The sequence below is a fragment of the Bos indicus x Bos taurus genome, chromosome 21 (genome assembly GCF_003369695.1).
Source record: "Bos indicus x Bos taurus breed Angus x Brahman F1 hybrid chromosome 21, Bos_hybrid_MaternalHap_v2.0, whole genome shotgun sequence".
Classification (NCBI taxonomy): Eukaryota; Metazoa; Chordata; class Mammalia; order Artiodactyla; family Bovidae; genus Bos; species Bos indicus x Bos taurus.
Genome location: NC_040096.1, coordinates 39,055,139 through 39,076,737, shown reverse-complemented (window position 1 = coordinate 39,076,737; position 21,599 = coordinate 39,055,139).

Here is a 21,599-nt window from a genome sequence, read left to right as displayed (position 1 = left end):
TCCATTGAGTCACTGCTGCCATCCAACCGTCTCATCCTCTGTCATCCCCTTCTCTTTCCGCCATCAATCTTTCCCAGCATCAGGGTCTTTTCAAATGAGTCAGTTCTTCACATCAGGTGGCCAAAGTATTGGAGTTTCAGCTTCAGCATCAGTCCTTCCAATGAATATGCAGGACTGATTTCCTTTAAGATGGACTGATTGGATCTCCTTGCTGTCCAAGGGACTCTCAAGAGTCTTCTCCAACACCACAGTTCAAAAGCATCAGTTCTTCGGCTCTCAGCTTTCTTCACAGTCCAACTCTCACATCCATACATGACTAGTGGAAAAACCATAGCCTTGACTAGATGGACCTTTGTTGGCAAAGTAATATCTCTTTTTTTTAATATGCTGTCTGGGTTTGTCATACCTTTTCTTCTAAGGAGCAATTGTATTTTAATTTCATGGCTGCAGTCAACATCTGCAGTGATTTTGGAGCCCCAAAATGTCACATCCCAGGTTTGTTAAAAATATATTGAGTCACTTTGAGAAATTTAGTTCGCCTCTTTAAGCTGCAGTTTCCTTACTTGTGTTAACACACGTTTGAATGCTGACATGCAGTGTGGTGAAACAAATGGAAACATTGGGGTTTGGAGCAGAGTAAGGGTCATTGTAAGGCCATGCAGGTAGATGAGGTTGCTGCTGCTGCTGCTAAGTTGCTTCAGTCGTGTCCGACTCTGTGCAACCCCATAGACGGCAGCCTACCAGGCTCCGCCGGCCCTGGGATTCTCCAGGCAAGAACACTGGAGTGGGTTGCCATTTCCTTCTCCAATGCGTGAAAGTGAAAAGTGAAAGGGAAGTCGCTCAGTCGCGACCCCATGGACTGCAGCCCACCAAGCTCCTCCATCCATGGGATTTTCCAGGCAAGAGTACTGGAGTAGGGTGCAATTGCCTTCTCCCAGATGAGGTTGGTTATGCCCTAAAAAATCTTGAGGTTCCCGAAGGTGTTGGCTAAGCATTTTTGACAGCCAGGGGAGGGGAGGGATCACAGAGTAAGTGGTCAGATTTTGCACAATTCTCTGACTGGCTGATGATGAGGGAACAGGGTGAGGTCACAGGGGTTAACTTTATTCCTTCATAGACTCCAGGAGGCTTGGGGCTCTGTGCTCATGGTCACCAAGTAGTTAACATATTGCATTTGGTGGGGCGTTTGCATATTTGAAAAACTGCCCAGGAAAATTTGCACCGAGTACTATTATCGGGTACTTTAGTGAGCAGCTAAAGCACAGGATATGTGGGGAAGTTCTGTCCTGGGAAGGCCCATAGGGTCCTGCTTGGTTACATTTATGCAAGGGGGAAATCTATGTATTTTATATTGATACCTGGGGTGGAAAAAAGTAAATTATAAAAAAAATAACCTTTGGTTATAAGGGAGATCATAATCACAGTATCTGTCTTATTAGTTATGAGGGTTACTCTTAGCACAGGGTCTGGCAAATAGTAAATAGATATTATTATTATTATCGTTACTATCATATCAGAGCTCCATTCTGGGACTGTGTTAAGGCATGGATAGAAGCCAAAATTTGTATCTGTACAACAACCTATGCCCACATTGCTGTCATACATAGCTGCTTTAGTGTATACTACGGGGTAGATGATCAATAAATATTTTTTTGAGCTGGATTAAACTCAGGAGACACTGGGAACATAAGTTGAACATTCCATTGCAGCGCCTTTCCATACATTGTGAACACAACTGAGGACGCCCTTCACATTAGGGTCTAATGCTCTGATGGGCAGTAGCCCTTTCTGAGCTGCATTGTCTATTGCAAAATATATAACCTCATTTACGAGGGCAAAGCAGGCACAAAGGTATGATGTCTGATTCACAGCAATGTTTCCTTGAAATTTCTGAGACAGCTCTTGGCTCTTCTCATGTAGGGGATATCTCACACATTACAGGATGCTTCACTGTCTTAGCCTGTCATTTAAACACCAGGGACATGACCCTGTCAGTGTGACAAAAACACTTCCATACATTTTCAAATACACCCCAAAACAATGGCACTGACCCCAGAAGAGAATCTCTGGTCTAGACCAGTGACTCTCAACATTTTTGTTCATTGTTGTCCCTCTAAGCTGCCCTTCTAGACCATTTATGAAATTATTTTGATATCTTCTAAGAGTGACCAGTTTCCATTTATAATTTCAATCTGTATATGTCTTTATTATGAATCTCTTTTTGTGCTATCTTAAGTTTATACATTGAGACTATGCTTAAAGAAAAACAAAACTGAAACTTTGTGGCTAAAGACATAAAAATTTCTCTTTCACCCAGTCTGCCTTTATATGGGATGGCTCCCTTCTAAGGGCAGACTTAGAAATCTAGGCTGTTTAAATCTTGTGGCCTTGGCTTCTCAATAAGTAGATTCCACTATTGCAGCAGGTGAAGGGAGAGCAAAAGCTTTATATGTTGGCTTTTAAATGCTTCAGTCTAGGATGCGCACACATTAGTTAGATGGACAGTCTGTTGGCCAGAACTAGTGCAATGCCACCACCAAAGTACAGGGTGGGCACTGAAATGTGGGTGAGCATGTGAATAAACAATGTGTAGTAAATGCCTCTGTCATGCAAACAAATGAGCCTAAATAAAATTAAACTATTGATACAGATTATTATCAGCATACACTGTACAATATGGAGATGGATTATAGTCCTTCATTAATCGTGTTGAAAGAATCTGGCCCTTGTACTTGGTCATATTGAATGTTCTTTCAAGAATATCATCCCTTTATTTAGCTATCATTTCTTTCTTTTTTTTTAAACTTTTATTTATTTTACTTTGGGGAGTTTTTTAAATTAATTTATTTATTTTACTTTACAATATTGTATTGGTTTTGCCATACATTGACTTGAATCTGCCATGAGTGTACATGTGTTCCCCATCCTGAACCCCCCTCCCAACTCCCTCCCCATCCCATCCCTGTGGGTATCCCAGTGTACCAGCCCCGAGTACCCTGTATCATGCATCAAACCTGGACTGGCGATTCATTTCACATATGATATTTTACATGTTTCAATGCCATTCTCCCATATCATTCCCACCCTCATCCTCTCCCACAGAGTCCAAAAGACTGTTCTATACATCTGTGTCTCTTTTGCTGTCTCGCATACAGGGTTATTGTTACCTTCTTTCTAAATTCCATATATATGCGTTAGTATACTGTATTGGTGTTTTTCTTTCTGGCTTACTTCACTCTGTATAATAGGCTCCAGTTTCATCCACCTCATTAGAACTGATTCAAATGTATTCTTTTTAATGGCTGAGTACTATTCCACCGTGTATACATACCACAGCTTTCTTATCCATTCATCTGCTGATGGACATCTAGGTTGCTTCCATGTCCTGGCTATTATAAACAGTGCTGCGATGAACATTGGGGTACACGTGTCTCTTTCGATTCTGGTTTCCTCAGTGTGTATGCCCAGCAGTGGGATTGCTGGGTCATATGGCAGTTCTATTTCCAGTTTTTTAAGGAATCTCCACACTGTTCTCCATAGTATTATTTGTTTCTTTATAGGAAGTAACATGAGGAGAGTTATAATAATGAAAGTGGGGCCAGTGGGTAAGGAACACAAAACTAACTACTTAAGGGTGTCATAAATTTTATTGTGTGTTTCCTTATAACCTTAGATTGTTGTTTTGTTGTTTAGTGTCTTGGTCATATCTAACTTTTTTGAGACCCTATGGACTGTAGCCTGCTAGGCTTTTTAGTCCATGGGCTTTCCCAGGCAAGAATACTGGAACGGGTTGCTATTTCCTTCTCTAGGGCATCTTCCAGACCCAGGGATCGAACCTGGGTCTCATGCATTGCAGGCAGATTCTTTACCATCTGAGCCACCAGGGAAGCCTGTAAGTTTAGATGCTTATTAGAAATATAATAATAAAACACTCTAATTCACACTCAATGTATTTAAATATTTATGTTCTGCTTTATTTTCTATAGGGGAAGACATTACATAATTTAAAAAAATTGCTATCTTATTTTATTTGTTGAATGTGTATTATTGATCAAAATAAAAATATAAAGTTTAAAGCAGTTAGATGAATTTGTTGAAAAATGCAATAAATAAAATGTTTCAAATATTTTTTTAATAAAACTAGACTTTTGAGTTAAGTCTTACAGATGATATTGAAAATAGTGATGATGATACTAATCATAATTAACACTTACTGAATATTTGTAACCTGCCAAACTGTTACAAGCACTTTATATGTATTTATATCTCTTAATTTTTACTAATCCCTCTGCGTAGGTTATTTAGTATTTTAAAGATAAGGACATTGAGGCACAGCCATGGTAAATGATTTGCCCAGGGAACAGTGCTTATGTTTATTTATGGAAGGGAATTAAAATTACCTGTCTACCTCTCCACTCTCCTTCTACTGATAAGGCCCCAACTTACTCAAGTTTCCAAAATAGAAATTCAGAGCAATGACATAAGTATCCTGACTCCTTGCTGTTCAGTTGCTAAGTCGTGTCCAGCTCTTCAAGACCCCATAGACTGCAGCACACCAGGCTACCCTGTCCTTCAGCAGCTCCCAGAGTTTGCTCAAATTCATGTCCATTGAATCAGTAGTGCTGTGTAACTATCTCATCCTCTGCTGCCCTCTTCTCCTTTTGCCTTCAATCTTTCCCAGCATCAAGACCTGTTCCAATGAGCTGCCTCTACACATCAGGTGGCCAAAGCATTGGAGCTTCAGATTCAGTCCTTCCAATGAATATTGAGGGTTGATTTCCTTTAGGACTGACTGGTTTGATCTCCTGGAACTCCAAGAGACTCTCAGGAGTTTTCTTCAGCATTCCATTTTGAATGTATCAATTCTTTGGTACTCAGCCTTCTTTATGGTCCAAGTCTCACATCTGTACATGACTATTGGGAAAACCATAGCTTAAACTAGGTAGCCCTTTTCCCGCAAAGTTATGTCTCTGCTTTTTAATACACTGTCTAGGTTTGTCATAGCTTTCCTTCCAAGGAGCAAGCTTCTTTTAATTTCATGCCTGCAGTCACCATCCACAGTGATTTTGGAGCCCAAGGGGAAAAAAAGTCTGTTACTGTTTCCACTTTTTCCCCTTCTATTTTGACATGAAGTGATGGGACTGGTTACCATGGTCTTAGTTTTTTTTATGTTGAGTTTCAAGCCAGCTTTTTCTCTCTTCTCTTTCACTCTTATCAAGAGTTACTTTTGGAACTCTTTGCTTTCTGACATTAGAGTGGTATCATGACTAGTAGTATCCTGACTCCTAGATCAGGTTAAAAAAAATCAAGTTTTATAACCAAATAGCTATTATTTAATCTGAAGAAAATGTTTAAATTGCCCTTTTAATTCTTTGAACAAAAAAATTTTTTTTCTGAATTATAATACTGCTATGGAATAGGAATTAAGGTAAGGTGTTAGGCTTTCATGAGGTGTGAGCTCTACAGGCAAATTATCAGCCAAAAAAGATGCTAGCTCTAGTGTGATATTTCACTTTGATATATTTAGAGGAATAAGAAATCCATAACTCATATAGACTCTTGTAAAGGCTTATATTTTTAAAAGATAAAAAAATGTCAAGCTTTAACTGGTTCTCTGTGAAAGTGCCTTGTATCATATCAGTTCAGTTCAGTTCAGTCTCTCAGTTGTGTCCGACTCCTTGCGACACCATGGACTGCGTACTCCAGGCCTCCTTGTCCATCACCAACTCCCAGAGTTTACTCAAACTCATGTCCATTGAGTTGCTGCTACCATCCAACCATCTCATCCTCTGTCGTTCCCTTCTCCTCTCGCCTGCAATCTTTCCCAGCATCAGAGTCTTTTCAAATGAGTCAGTTCTTCACATCAGGTGGCCAAAGTATTGATGTTTCCGCTTCAGCATTAATCCTTCCAATGAATATTCAGGACTGATTTCCTTTAGGGTGGACAGATTTCCTAGGGTGGACAGGAAGGGTGGATCTCCTTGCTGTCCAAGGGACTCTCAAGAATCTTCTCCACCACCACAGTTCAAAACCATCAATTCTTCAGTGCTCAGCTTTCTTTAAAGTCCAACTCTCATATCCATACATGACTACTGGAAAAACCATAGCTTGGACTAGACGGACCTTTGTTGGCAAAGTAATGTCTCTGCTTTTTAATATGCTGTCTAGGTTGGTCATACCTTTTATTCTAAGGAGCATTAAACTGTCTTTTAATTTCATGGCTGCAGTCACCATCTGCAGTGATTTTGGAGCCCAAAGTAAAGTCTGTCACTGTTTTCCCACCTATTTGCCATGAAGTGACGGGACCAGATACCTTGATCTTAGTTTTCTGAATGTTGAGTTTTAAGCCAACTTTTTCACTCTTCTCTTTCACTTTCATCAAGAGGCTCTTTAGTTCTTGTTCACTTTCTGCCAAAAGGGTGGTGTCATCTGCATATCTGCGGTTATTGATATTTCTCCTGGCAATCTTGATTCCAGCTTGTGCTTCAATCAGTCCAGCATTTCTCATGATGTACTCTGCGTTCAGGTGAGAGGAGAAGGGAACGACAGAGGATGAGATGGTTGGAGGGCAGCAGCAACTCAATGGACATGAGTTTGAGTAAACTCTGGGAGTTGGTGATGGACAAGGAGGCCTGGAGTCCTACAGTCCAAGTGCATAAGTTAAATAAGCAGGGTGACAGTATACCATCGTGACGTACTCCTTTTCCTATTTGGAACCAGTGTGTTGTTCCATGTCTAGTTCTAACTGTTGCTTCTTGCCTGCATACAGATTTCTCAGGAGGAGGGTAAGGTGGTCTGGTAGTCCCATCTCTTGAAGAATTTTCCACAGTTTGTTGTGATCCACACAGTCAAATGCTTTGGCCTAGTCAATAAAGCAGACGTAGATGTTTTTCTGGAACTCTCTTGCTTTTTCCATGATCCAGCGGATGTTGGCAATTTGATCTCTGGTTCCTCTGGCTTTTCTAAATCCAGCTTGAACATCTGAAGTTCTCAGTTCACATACTGCTGAATCCTGGCTTGGAGAATTTTGAGTATTACTTTGTTAGCATGTGAGACAAGTGCAATTGTATGGTAGTTTGAGCCTTCTTTGGCATTGCCTTTCTTTGGGATTGGAATGAAAACTGACCTTTTCCAGTCCTGTGGCCAATGGTGAGTTTTCCAAATTTGCTGGCATATTGAGTGCAGCACTTTCACAGTGTCATCTTTAAGGATTTGAAATAGCTCAACTGGAATTTCATCACCTCCACTAGCTTTGTTTGTAGTGATGTTTCCTAAGGCCCACTTAACTTTGCATTCCAGGATGTCTGGCTCTAGGTGAATGATCACACCATCATGATTATCTGGGTCATGAAGATTTTTTTTGTATAGTTCTGTGTATAGTTGCCACCTCTTCTTAGTATCTTCTGCTTCTGTTAGGTCCATAGCATTTCTGTCCTTTATTGTGCCCATCTTTGCATGAAATGTTCTCTTGGTATTTCTAATTTTCTTGAAGAGATCTCTAGTCTTTCCCATTCTATTGTTTTCCTCTATTTCTTTGCACTGATCACTGGGGAAGGCTTTCTTGTCTCTCCTTGCTATTGTTTGGAACTCTGCATTCAAATGGGTATATCTTTCCTTTTCTCCTTTGCCTTTCATTTCTCTTCTTTTCATAGCTGTTTGTAAGGTCTCCTCAGACAACCATTTAGCCTTTTTGTATTTCTTTTTTTGGGGATGGTCTTGATCACTGCCTCATGTACAATGTCAAGAACCTCCGTTCATAGTTCTTTAGGCACTCTGTGTATCAAATCTAATCCCTTGAATCTATTTGTCATTTCCACTGTATAGTTATAAGGGATTTGATTTAGGTCATACCTGAATGGTCTAGTGGTTTTCCCTACTTTCTTCAATTTAAGTCTGAATTTGGCAATAAGGAGTTCATGATCTGAGCCACAGTCAGCTCCTGGTCTTGTTTTAGCTGACTATATAGAGCTTCTTCATCTTTGGCTGCAAAGAATATAATCAGTCTGATTTCAGTATTGACCATCTGGTGATGTCCACGTGAAGGGTCTTCTCTTGTGTTGTTGGAAGAGGGTGTTTGCTATGACCAGTGCATTCTCTTGGCAAAACTCTATTAACCTTTGCCGTGCTTCATTCTGTACTCCAAGGCCAAATTTGCCTGTTACTCCAGATATTTCTTGACTTTCTACTTTTGCATTCCAGTCCCCTATAATGAAAAGGACATCTTTTTTTAGGTGTTAGTTCTAAAAGGTCTTGTAGGTCTTTATAGAACCATTCAACTTCAGCTTCCTCAGCATTATTTGTGGGGGCATAGACTCAGATTACTGTGATATTGAATAGTTTGCCTCAGAAATGAACAGAAATCATTCTGTCATTTTTGAGATTGCATCTGAGTACTGCATTTTGGATTCTTTTTTTGACTTGATGGCTACTCTGTTTCTTTTAAAGGATTCTTGCCCACAGTAGTACATATGGTGGTCATCTGAGTTAGATTCACCCATTCCACCTCATTTTAGTTAGCTGATTCCTAAAAGGTCTACATTCACCCTTGCCATCTCCTGTTTGACCATTTCCAATTTGCCTTGATTCCTGGACCTCACATTCTAGGTTCCTATGCAATATTGTTCTTTACAGCATTGGACTTTACTTCCATCAGCAGTCACATCCATGACTGGGTGTTGTTTTTACTTTGGCTCCATCTCCTCATTCTTTCTGAATGAATTTATTGAATAGTCAATCACTCAGCCATATTCCTTACAGCAATACTTTGGAAATGTATTAGTTGCTACTATTAGTTGGTAATTTGGATGGGTACACTAAATAATTATGTTTTATAGCCCCATTTGTATTGATATTATTCCCCCCCTTTTTAAACAGTTACTTATTTTACAAATTAGGAATATATAGTGTAAAATATAACTCACACTTTTGTATTATCAATAAAGATTAACAAGATTAATATTTCCCGTTTTTTTTCAAAATCATAATCTTTACTGAGAGATATGAAGTCACCTTTCTACTCCTTCCCAGCACTATATTCTCCTCATTTCCTCTCCAGAGTCAACCTCTATTTTGAATTTGGAATGTGTTTCCAAATTCTTTCATTTTCTCATATTAAATCTTAACTTCTTATGTTTATGCATGAATAATTTAAAAATTATATACATGGTAACATACTACATGTTGATATGTTGAAAATCTATTTGTTTTCATACCTTTTGATACAGTGCCTACATTTTAATTGACCTTTCCTTGAATATATCTCTTTGGAACAAATGGAATTACTGGGTTGTATAATTATGCTTTTAAAAACTTCATTAGGTAATACTGAATTGTTCTCCAAAGTGGCAGTAGTAATTTATTCTCCCACTAGCATATAGAGAGTTCCTGTGATTTCCAACATATTTGGCAATATTTTGTTAGTAATACACTTTAAAAATTGCATTTCCCCCCCCAACTTTTAACTGTTTTCAATTTTTTAATTGATTTATTATATTCAGTTAAAAATCTTTTTCTTGACAACCATATAAATTTGTCTGTTTTTTACCAGGCAGCATTTTTATTATGGTAAATGCATGGCAGATATGTTTAAGAAAACTATTCTTAAACATGTTATCCTCTCAAGTTATATAATTAAATTTGATAAATATTTTATAGATAAAATTACCATATCTATTTAAGATTGTGCTGTGCTTAGTCACTCAGTTGTGTCCGACTCTTTGCGACCCTATGGACTATAGACAGCCAGGCTCCTCTGTCCATGGGATTCTCCAGGCAAGAATACTGGAGTGGGTTGCCATGCCCTCCTCAGGGGATCTTTTCAATCAAGGGATTGAACTCAGGTCTCCTGCATTGCAGGCAGATTTTTACCTGAGCCACCAGGGAAGCCCTATTTGAGATTAATTTATTTCAATTCAGTGACCTACATTAAGTCCAAGCTATAGTCTACATAAATTATATTCTTGCATATTATAAATGAACTTGTTTATTGTGCATATTATCTATAAAATCAATCCATCTATCCATAATTTATAATGAATAATATAGGCAGGTTCAACTTCCAGAATGTTTATTTTGTGTTACTTGTATACTTTGCTTCCTATTGCTGTCCTTCACATTATTACAGTTTGCCCTGAAGATAAATTCACAGCTTGAACTTTTCATTTAGTTAATTGGTACTTGTTTTTGCCACTGAGTTGTTCTCATTCAACTGGGTAATGAAACTGAAAATTGCTTCCTTGCAGAATCTCATTTAATGAAGACAAACCATAAACATGTCAGTACTTTGCTTAAAACTGATATGGAGATAAGATAGCCCTTGACCTTAGATCAAAAAGTCAGGCCTGAGAGTGAACATTTTGCTATGGCAACATGAGGAGGTCAGCAAATTCTTTCCTTAAGAAGCAACTAAAAAGTCAACTAGACATTTTGTCAAAAACAACCATTTCAGGGCTCTGGAAATCTACCAAAGGTGTGCAACAGTGAGAAGTGTTAATTCATGAAAAACGACTGAACTTCAGGAGAGTTCAGTAGGAAGTAGTGACATTCTTGCCTGGGGCTATTCCCCTTGCTTCCCAGTTGGATAATGCAATTATTGTACCAGGGTGGGGCAGGCTAGGAAAACCAGAAACTTCACTTTTGGATGGGTCTTTTTTGATTTGGAGTGGAAGGTGAAAAACCCGTACTCAGCAGTGTTGTCAGTAAAAGTAGTGAACCTGATAGCAAGTCACTGGGCCAGCAGCTTGGCTCGACTGAGGTTGTCATTCTGGTTTTAGCAAGAGGCTACCATGACCTAGACAAAATTTTAATGAGAGTATCCAAGAAATGAGGTAGAGGAGGGTTTGATAACTTTCCTCATATCCCTGGCTAACTGGAAGTCTGCATAAATGTTCATGAAAGACTGAACAGAATCCAGACTTTTTATATGTTCATCCACAGATGACAATCAAGACAGTCTGATGTTAGGAAAACCTGGAGCACACCTGAAAACTACTGAACTTTTAATATGCTCCCTAACTTGCACACAGACCCTTGGGCAGAGGTTGAAAGTATTTCTTGGATTAAAGTGTTTGAGTACAACCTATAACCAATATCTGGTTTGTCACAATCTATGTAGATACAAGGCCAATCCCTAGCAAGCCAACCTTAAAAATTAAAACAAGAATTTGAAAATCTCCCTAAGTTTAGATATCAGCAGTGGCATACCACAACTGAGACATATTCAACAGATTTAGTTTAGGCAAGTTACTAAAGCAAAGGATCTTTGAATCATGATAGACCTTGAGCTTACCTGGTATTTTTTTCAGAAAAAAATCAATCCTTGCTAGAATTAGTGAGAAAAATGATAATGCTTTTCCTGATAGACCAATCAGAAGGTTCTGGACTTTTATTCCATTTGAGTAGTAAACTATAAATTCCTATAAAACCCAAAAGATTAATATGGAGACAGATGGAGAACCATTACCATTGCTTTTAGCTACAGAAAGTACTCAATGTGGGGCTTCCCTGGTGGCTCAGCAGTAAAGAATCCACCTGCCAGTATAGGAGACGTGGGTTTGATCCCTGGGTGGGGAAGATCCCCTGGAGAAGGAAATGGCAATGTATTCCAGTATTCGTGCCTGAAAAATCACATGGACAGAGGAGTCTGGTGTGTTACAGTCCATGAGGTCTCAGGAGTTGGGCATGACTTAGCCATTCAACAACAATTACTCAGTGTACAAATTTAGTAGTTAAATTATATTCTTTTCTGCTTCTATATATAAGTGCCATTTGTCATAAGCAGTCATACTGACAATCTGCAAAATTGATTAGAAAGTCACTGGGCTGGCAAATAAGAGTACATGCTTTAGCCTTAGATATATCAGTACATGGGCAAAATAGTGCATTGCTAAAGCTTCAGTACTTTGGCCACCTCATGCAAAGAGTTGACTCATTGGAAAAGACTCTGATGCTGGGAGGGATTTGAGGCAGGAGGAAAAGGGGACGACAGAGCATGAGATGGCTGGATGGCATCACCGACTCAATGGACGTGAGTTTGAGTGAACTCTGGGAGATGGTGATGGACAGGGAGGCCTGGTGTGCTGCGATTCATGGGGTTGCAAAGAGTCGGACACAACTGAGCGACTGAACTGAAATGAACTGAAGCTTCAGTTCTATATTACAGGGGTAAAAACTGTTACCTATGACCAACTGAAAATAAACAATTTTAAAAACAGCTAGAATGGACTTCCCTGGTGGTGCAGTGAATAAGAATCCATCTGCTAATGCAGGGGATATAGGTTCGATTTCTGGTCCCGGAAGATTCCACATGCCATGGAGCATGTACCACACAGGCACCACAACTACTGAGTCCATGCTCTAAAGCCTGTGACTTGCAACTCCTGAAGCCCTTATGCCTAGAGCCTGGGCTCTGCAACAAGAGAAGCCACCAGCAATGAGATGAGCCCATGCACTGCAATGAACAGTAGACCTGCTCACTGCAACTAGAGAAAGCCCTCTCAAAGCAACAAAGACCAAGTGCAGCCAAAAAAATAATTTCTTAAAGTGTTTTAAAAACAGCCAGAATAGAAACAAAACATATCAAAATCCTGATGCCCAGACTTGTAAGGTGTACATGTACTAACAAGATGCTATAGACTGCACATTTGCATCCTCCCAAAATTTATTTGTTAAATCCTAACACTCAATGTGATATTTGAGTTGGAGCCTTTGGGAATTGATTAGATCATGAGAGTAGAGCCCTCATGAATAGGATCAGTGCCTTTATTAAAAAAAAAAAAATCCCATAGCGCTCCTTTTTGTTCCTTCTACCATGTGAGGACACAGTAAGAAGATGGCTATCTATGAACCAGGAAGTGAGTTCTTACACTGAATTGATCTTGATTTTGGACTTCTCAGCCTCCAGAATTATGTTAAATAAATTTCTGCTTATAAGCTGCCCAGTCTATGATATTCTGTTATAGCAGTCCATATAGTCCACATGGACTAAGATGCAAGGTATATAGGAAATTTGAAGATTTTGACTAATTTAAAAGAAATACTTAGATATAGGAGATATAGTACAATTTTATTATATGTGATACCATTTGTGATAGGCAGAATTCTAGATGGCCTTTAAGATCTGACCCCTGGTAAACACACACCTTATCCCAATTATTCAATCCAACAGTAATCTAGGTGCTGCTGTAAAGGAATTTTGCAGATACAGTTAATGCCCCAAATCAGCTGACCCTGAGATTGAGAGATAATCCAGGTGGGACAACTTTAATCAAACAAACTTTAAAGCAAAGATTTTTCTCTGGCTGGTCACAGAAAAGGAAATGAGAGATATCAGATATCAAGCAGACTTGCTGTTTCTGATTGAAGATGAAGAAGACTGCGTGGCAAGGAATGTGGGCAACCTCTAGGAGCTAAGAGTGGTCCTGGCTGATCAGAAGCAAGGAATAGGACTTCCATAGGAGGACTTCCAAATAGGAGGAATTTTGCCTCCTCCAAGGATAAACTGGCTTTTCCCCAGATCTCCCATACAAGAACTCAGCTTGGCTTATATCTTGATATTCTGAGGAGAGAGCCCAGTCAGGCTAAGCTGGACTCCTGACCTACAAAAAGTAAGTTAGTAAATGGGTGCTGTTATAAGCCTCTAAGTTTGTGATAATTTTTTACATGGCAATAATAACTAACACTTCATTTAATTGGAAATAGTTACCATTTTATTTCCCTTTTTAAGGTCCAGGTCTGAAATGATTTCATGATATTTATTAGCCTTTATGAAATTTAAATTAAAATATTCTGTACTATGGTTCACTAATGGAGGGCAAATGGGGATATATAAACACATTTTATATCTCAACATTTCCTTCAGGGCAGTACACTGGCATTTTGTTCCCTTGGGAAATCTATTTTAATGAAGTAACCTTGGTACTAATCCTGAAATATTTATGTTTCAGTCAAAGCTTAATCTATAGACTCAAAAATATTTGATTGCTTATTCATTTGAGAAGGATTATAGCTATTTGAACAGGAAATACTCCCTCTGTGCTCTAAATATAATTGTAAGACCTGCACTATTTTCATGGATGACAACATCAATCTGATTAACTACTGCAACTTACCCTGGGTGTGTGACACTGATTATTCATCCAGGGTCTGTGTTGGTGACATTGACAGCCCTTACTCATGATGACTGATATGAGTCATGACACTGTGACTGATGAAGAGCACTGCCAGAAAGTTTCTCCATGGATCCATAAAGCCTGTAGTTACTGCCAAACATGTTTTTGATTTAAATTTGGAGGTGACTCATTTGAATTAGTGCATGACTACCAATGACTCTCAGGGAAGAGCATGGAAAAGTACAGGACTGTCTATAATCTAATTTAGCCTCAATCAAAGCAACAGTTCTCGTTTAGTCTCAATTAAGGAACTCTCCAATGGTTAGCACTCATTTCCAGGACCATGAAGTTTTGGTTTCCTAGGCTGATTTTTGTAACAAATTGCTTTGTGACCTTGAACAAGTTAAGTATCTTTTCTTCTTTTAAAATAGTAACAAAATTGAAATATCTGAAGCTCTCTCATGAAGTGTTCTGGGAATTCATTTTTTAAACAGCAGTGAGAGACTCAGAGGGATGAGATGGAAAGCCAAATCATCACAAATAATAAAATTAATAGCTCACCAAATGTTTGTTACTTTTCATGTTAAATCAGTACTTAAAAATAACATTCTTGGCAATAAATGGTGACGGTATCTCTCACAGTGACTGGAAAGAAGGTACTAAAATATCAAGAGAGTTAGCCTGACAGGAATTTCATAATCCATTTAAAATTTTTTAAAACTTTTGTTATAAAAATTTTCAAGTGTAACATTGTCAAGTAGAGGAATAGTATAATGAACTGCAAGCACTCTTAAACCTTAGAAACTCTTAAAGTTTCAATAATTATCAGCTCATTTCAGATCTTGTTGGGAGTATATAATCATCTCAGATTATTTTGAAGAAATTCCTACATGATATCAATTTATCTCAGAGTCCAGCTTGTTAGATAAGATACAGTAAATTCAAATGTGTTTCCAAATGGGTTTCAATCTAAAAAAATTATTGCACTCATTAATCATTACTCACTTGAACCAATAAAAATCAATAAAAATAAAAATTCATTAAAAAAAAGTACAGAACCAAGAGATTCTTTTGAAATGTAGAAAATAAGTAGGCAGTACTAAAGATTTATTTATCATGTCATAGTGTAGAAACCACTACTATTCAAGGGAAACCACTAAAAAACCAAATAAACTTAAAAATTTTTTTAAATTGAAGGATAATCGCTTTTCAACACTGTGTTTGTTTCTGCCATACATCAAAATGAATCAGACATATGTCCCCTCCCTCGTGGCCCTCCCTCCCACCTCCCACTCCATCCCACACGTCTAGGTTTTCACAGAGCACCAGTTTGAGCTCCCTGAGTCATACAGCAAATTCCTACTGGCTATACACCAAACAAAATTTTCAAGGCAAGAAGTAACATCTATTCCAACTATTGCAAGAAAAAATACAATGCTTTTAGTAAATTTTAACTAATGAGACTTTGCTTTGAATTTTAGCATTTGCTTCTTAGATCATACACTTATTTGCTTGCTTACAAACATCCCTGACTTATTTTTATCCACTCTAACTATATAACTTTTAGAATCATGTGGTTCCAAGTTAAATTAAATTCATCCCATATATGTGGACAATAGGAGCTACATACTTTCTATGTTGCATTGCTGTGTTTTCACAGCACATTTTAGCCTGACTTCTCTATCATTAATAAAACATATTTCAGAGTGGTTTCAATGTTAAAAAATTGTTACTAAAATTTTATGTACTTAAATATACTCTTCCTATCTTTATGACAGTTTAAATATTCCTTTTACAAATGAGCACCTTACTAAGATTTCCAAAATATGAACTCAAATCAAAGTCTTAGGAAATAGGACTTTTATGATGAAGAAGTCTGGTGTACAGGAGATTGCTGGCTCATGGAAAAAGTGCCAAAATAGCATTTAAACTAGAAGATAGATCATGGTCAATATTGGGCTAGTTAAATGACATGAAACTGAAATCAAATCCACGTAGGTACAGAAATAAAACTTTCTTTACTCTTCTATAGAAATTTCACTTACTGAATGGAAGGAAATTAGAGTAATTGACCTGCTGTCTGTCCTGCTTGAGTGCAGAGAGGGAGACCCTTTAGGAAAGAGAAAAGCATCAGGTGACCTGATGTAATTTCAGTTGAAATTCTGAAAAATATACTAATGTATTTTTATCTCTGAAATGCTCTTAGCAGAATGTCCCTCACTAAGGATTAACTATCTAAGTAGAACCCAAGGGCTAAGACACGGCTTCCTGGAGAATGTTACCACAAAGGCTTTTCAATACTCTGAAGTGTAGAATGAACTTGTTTTATAATCTAAACATGTTCTTCAATGAAGAACTCCCCAAATCTCATCTATTCTGGGCCAGTGACACATGTCCTAGATGGGGATGGAAAGACATAGGGAACTGCCTTTGATGATTTAGATTTCTGTTTGCTTTAACTGAACCTCATTTAAAACATTTTTACTTTTGTTGTTATGGTTGACCTAGTCGTAAAGAAGCCCACCTGCCAATGCAGGAGACATAAGACACTTGGGTTCAATCTGTGAGTCAGAAAGATCACCTGGAGAAGGAAATAGCAACCACTCCAGTATTCTGGCCTGAGGAGTCCCCGAGACAGAGGAGCCTGATGGGCTATAGTCCATGGGGTCGCAAAGAGTCAAATACAACTGAATGACTGAGCACACAATTTTTTAATGCGCGTATGGTTGATTTACCATTTTTTAATTTAAGTATGGTTTATATTAGTTTTAGGTATACAAAATAGGGGTTCAGTCCTTTTGCAGATTATACTCCATTACAGGTTATTGCAAAGTAGTGGATATAATTTCTTGTGCTACAGTATACTCTCGTTGTTTATGTAGTTTATATTCAGTAGTTTATATCTGTTGGCCCTCCAACAGATTTGGCCCTTCCTGCCCCCTTTCCCCTTTGGTAACCGCACATTTTGTTTTCTGTTTGTGTGTCTTTCTGTTTTGCATGTACACTCATTTGTATTATTTTTTAGATTCTGCATAAGTGACATCTCTAGGCATAATATTCTCTAGGTCCCTTCACATTGCTGCAAAGGGCAGTACTTCTTTCCTTTCTTTGGTTGAGTTGTATTCCAGTGTGTGTGTCCGTGTGTATGTGTGTTTGTGTTTACACACTCCACATCATCTTAATCTATTGGTCTGTTGATGGGCACTTGGGTTGCTGTTGAGTCTTGGCTATGGTAAATAGTGCAGCTACGAATTTGGTGTGCATCTTGTCAAGGGCTTCCCAGGTGGCTCAGTGGTAAAGAATTCACCTGCCAGTGTAGGAGATGCAGTCGATGCAGGTTCGATCTCCGGGTAGGGAGGATTCACTGGAGGAGGAAATGGCAACCTACTCCAGTATTCTTGCCTGGAAAATCCCATGGACAGAGGAGCCTGGCAGGCTCCAGTCAATAGAGTCACAAGAATCAGATGGGACTGAGCATGAATTCATGCGCAGACCTTTTCAAATTAGAGTTTTTGTTTTTTTCCAGATATACACCCAGGAGTGGGATTGCTGGATCATATGGTAGTTCTATTTTTAAGTTTTTGAGGAATTTCTATATTGTTTTCCACAGTGGGTGTACCAATTTATATTCCCACCAACAGTGTACAAGCGTTCCCTTTTCTCCATATCCTCTCCAAAATTTATTTGTAGGCATATAAATGATAGCCATTCTCATATGTATGAGGCATTATCTCATTGTTTTGATTTTAATTTCTTTAATAACTAATGTGTGCGTCCTAAGTCACTTCAGTCATGTTCGACTCTTTACGACACTATGAACTGTGGCTCACCAGGCTACTCTGTCCATGGGGATTCTCCAGGCAAGAATAGTGGAGTGGGTTGTCATGCCCTTCTCCAGGGGATCTTCCCAACCCAGGGATTGAACCTGTGTCTGTTAGGTTTTCTGTATTGGAAAACAGTTTCATTACCACTGGTACCACCTGGGAAGCCCAATAACTAGTAATGCTGAGCATTTTTTCACATGCCTGTTAGCCATCTCTGTTTTTTGGGTGGAAATGTCTGTTCAGGTCTTCTACCCATTTTCTGATTTTTTAAAAATATTGAGTTGTATAAGTTGTTTGTGTATTTTGAATATCAATTACCTGACAGTTGCATCATTTGCAGACATTTTTCTCATTTTGTAGGTAGATTGGCTTTTTGTTGTTTCAGTGGTCTCCTTTGCTGTGAAAAAGCTTTTACATTTAATTAGATCTCACTTGTTTATTTTTGCTTTTTTTCTTATGCCTTAGGAGACTGATTCAAGAGAACATTGCCACAATTTTATGTCCAAGTGTGTTCTGCCTATGTTTTCTTCTAGGAGCTTTATGGTTTCAGGCCATATGTTTAGGTCCTTAAACCATTTTGAGTTTATTTTTGTAAATCATATATCCCTTATAAATAAGGAAAGTTTCTAATCTCATTGTTTTACATGTGACTGTCTAGTTTTCCCCAGAGAAGGCAATGGCACCCCACTCCAGTACTCTTGCCTGGAAAATCCCATGGGTGGAGGAGCCTGTTAGGCTGCAGTCCATGGGGTCGCTAAGAGTCGGACATGACTGAGCGACTTCACTTTCACTTTTCACTTTCATGCATTGGAGAAGGAAATGGCAACCCACTCCAGTGTTCTTGCTTGGAGAATCCCAGGGACGGGGGAGCCTGGTGGGCTGCCGTCTATGGGGTCGCACAGAGTCGGACACGACTGAAGCGACTTAGCAGCAGCAGCAGCAGTCTAGTTTTCCCAGTGCTACTTGTTGAAGAAACTGTCTCCATTGTGTATATTCTTGCTTCCTTTGTAATAGATTGGTTAACCAAAAGCGTGTAGGTTTGTCTCTGGGCTTTCTATTTTGTTCCATTGATCTATGTGTCTGTTTTTGTGCTACTATGAACTATTTGCTTACTGTAACTTTTTTGTTTTTAGTATAGTCTAAGTTCTGGGGGGTTTAACCTGCAAATTTGTTCTTTTTTTTTTTTTCAAGACTGCTTAGGCAATTTGAGACCTTTTTTGTTTCCATGTGAACTTTAGGATTATTTGTATTAATTTTCCAAAAAATGTCATGGGTAGTTTGATAGGGGTTGCATTAAATCTTCAGATTACTTTTGATAATATGGCCATTTTAACAGCATTAATTCTTCCATCTGAGAATGCAAGATACCTTTCCATTTCTTTGAATCATCTTTAATTTCTTTTATCAATGTTTTATAGTTTTTCAGAGTATAGGTCTTTCACTTCCTTGGCTAGGTTTCTTCCTAGGTAATTTTTTATGATTTTTAAATGGTATTTTTTTTTTACTTTCCCTTTCTGATATTTCATTATTAGTGCATACACATGCAACGTATTAATTTTGAATCCATCACTTTGCTGAATTCATTTATTAGTTTCAGTAATTTCTGGGGTGCAGATTTTAGGGTTCTGTATGTAGAGTAGCATATTCAAAAGCCGAGACATTACTTTGCCAATAAAGGTCCGTCTAGTCAAGGCTATGGTTTTCCAGTGGTCATGTATGGATGTGAGAGTTGGACTGTGAAGAAAGCTGAGCACCAAAGAATTGATGCTTTTGAACTGTGGTGTTGGAGAAGACTCTTGAGAGTCCCTTGGACTGCAAGGAGATCCAACCAGTCCATTCTAAAGGAGACTAGTCCTGGGTGCTCTTTAGAAGGACTGATGCTAAAGCTGAAACTCCAATACTTTGGCCACCTTGTGCGAAGAGTTGACTCATTGGAAAAGACTCTGATGCTGGGAGGGATTGGGGGCAGGAGGAAAAGGGGACGACAGAGGATGAGATGGCTGGATGGCATAACTGACTCGATGGACATGAATTTGGGTGAACTCATGGGAGTTGGTGATAGACAGGGAGGCCTGACGTGCTGCAATTCATAGCGTTGCAAAGAGTCGGACACGACTGAGTGACTGAACTGAACCTATGTAGAGTATCATGCCACCTGAAAATTGTAACAGTTTTCCCTTTTCCCTTCCAATTTGGATGCCTTTTATTTCTTTTTCTTGTCTAATTGCTGTGGCTAGAACTTCCAATACTATGGTAAGTGGAAGTGGTGAGAGTAAGCATACTTTCTTTCTTCCTTCCTGAATTTAGTGGAAAGGCTTTAAGCTTTTCACTACTGAGTATGATGTTGGCTGTGTTTCATAGCCTTTATTATGTTGGGATATGTTCTCTTTATACCTGCTTTGATGAGACCTTTATCATGAATGTGTGTTGAATTTTGTCAAATTCTTTTACAGTGTCTACTGAGATGATCGTGTGATTTCATCCTTTTACTAATGTGGTATATTGCCTTGATTGATTTATGGATGTTCAGGCCTTAGAATAAAATCCAACTTGATCCATGGCATATGATCCCCAATCCCCCTTTTTAAATGTATTACTGGATTTAGTTTTGCTGATATTTTGTTGGGGATTTTTGCGTCTATATTCATCAAAGATATTGGCCCGTAACTTTCTTCTTTCATAGTGTCTTTGTCTAGTTCTGATTTCAGGGTAATGGTGGATTTGTGGAATGAATTTGGGAGTATTTCCTCCTCTTTAATTTTTTGGACTAGTTTGAGATAAATAGATACTGGCTTTTCTCTAAATGTTTGGTGGATTCCCCTGTGAAGCCATCTGGTCCTGGACTTTAGTTTGCTAGTTTTGTTTGGTTTTTTTTTAATTACAAATTCAATTTTCTTTCTAAGGATTGGTCTGTTCAAATTGTCTGTTTCTTTTTGACTCAGTCTCTTGGCAGGCTGTATGTTTCTAGAAATGTGTACATTTCTTTTAGGTCATTCAGTTTGTTGGCATGTGACTGTTCATAGTATTCTCATGATTTTTTTGCTATGAGTCATTATTTCTTCTCTTTCAGTTATTATTTTATTTGGGTACTCTCTCTTTGCTTCTTGGTAAGCCTGGCCAAGAGCATGCGGCTGTGAACTTCCCTTGAACTGCTTTTGCTGCACCCCGTATATTTTGGAAAGTTGTATTCCCATTTTCATTTGCCTTGAGGTATTTTTAAATTTTCTCTTGATTTCATTATTGACCCATTGGCTTTTTAGTAGCCTTTTGTTTGGTCTCTGCATGTTTGTTTGTTCCTGTTTTTGTTTCTATAGCTAATTTCTACTTTCATACCATTGTAATTTGGAAAAAAAATGTTTGATGTAATTTCTATTCTCTTAAATTTGTCAAGGCATTTGTAGAGTGGGGAAGGAACAGAATAATCTCTCTCTTTTTCTTATATGTAAAAGTTAGAAATATGTACAGAGAGACCAGCATAAAATAGGTTCATTTCATGTTGCCATACTTTCTCAGAATGCTAATCAGGTAGTTACCCTTTTCTCATCCTTTTCTCTCTAAAGACTGGAGACCCAATCATGCATGTCCAACTTTACCTGAGCACGAGTTCAAGAGAAAAGATATTTGGTGGAACAAATCCAGATTTAAGCATTTCTTCTTTTAGTGGTAA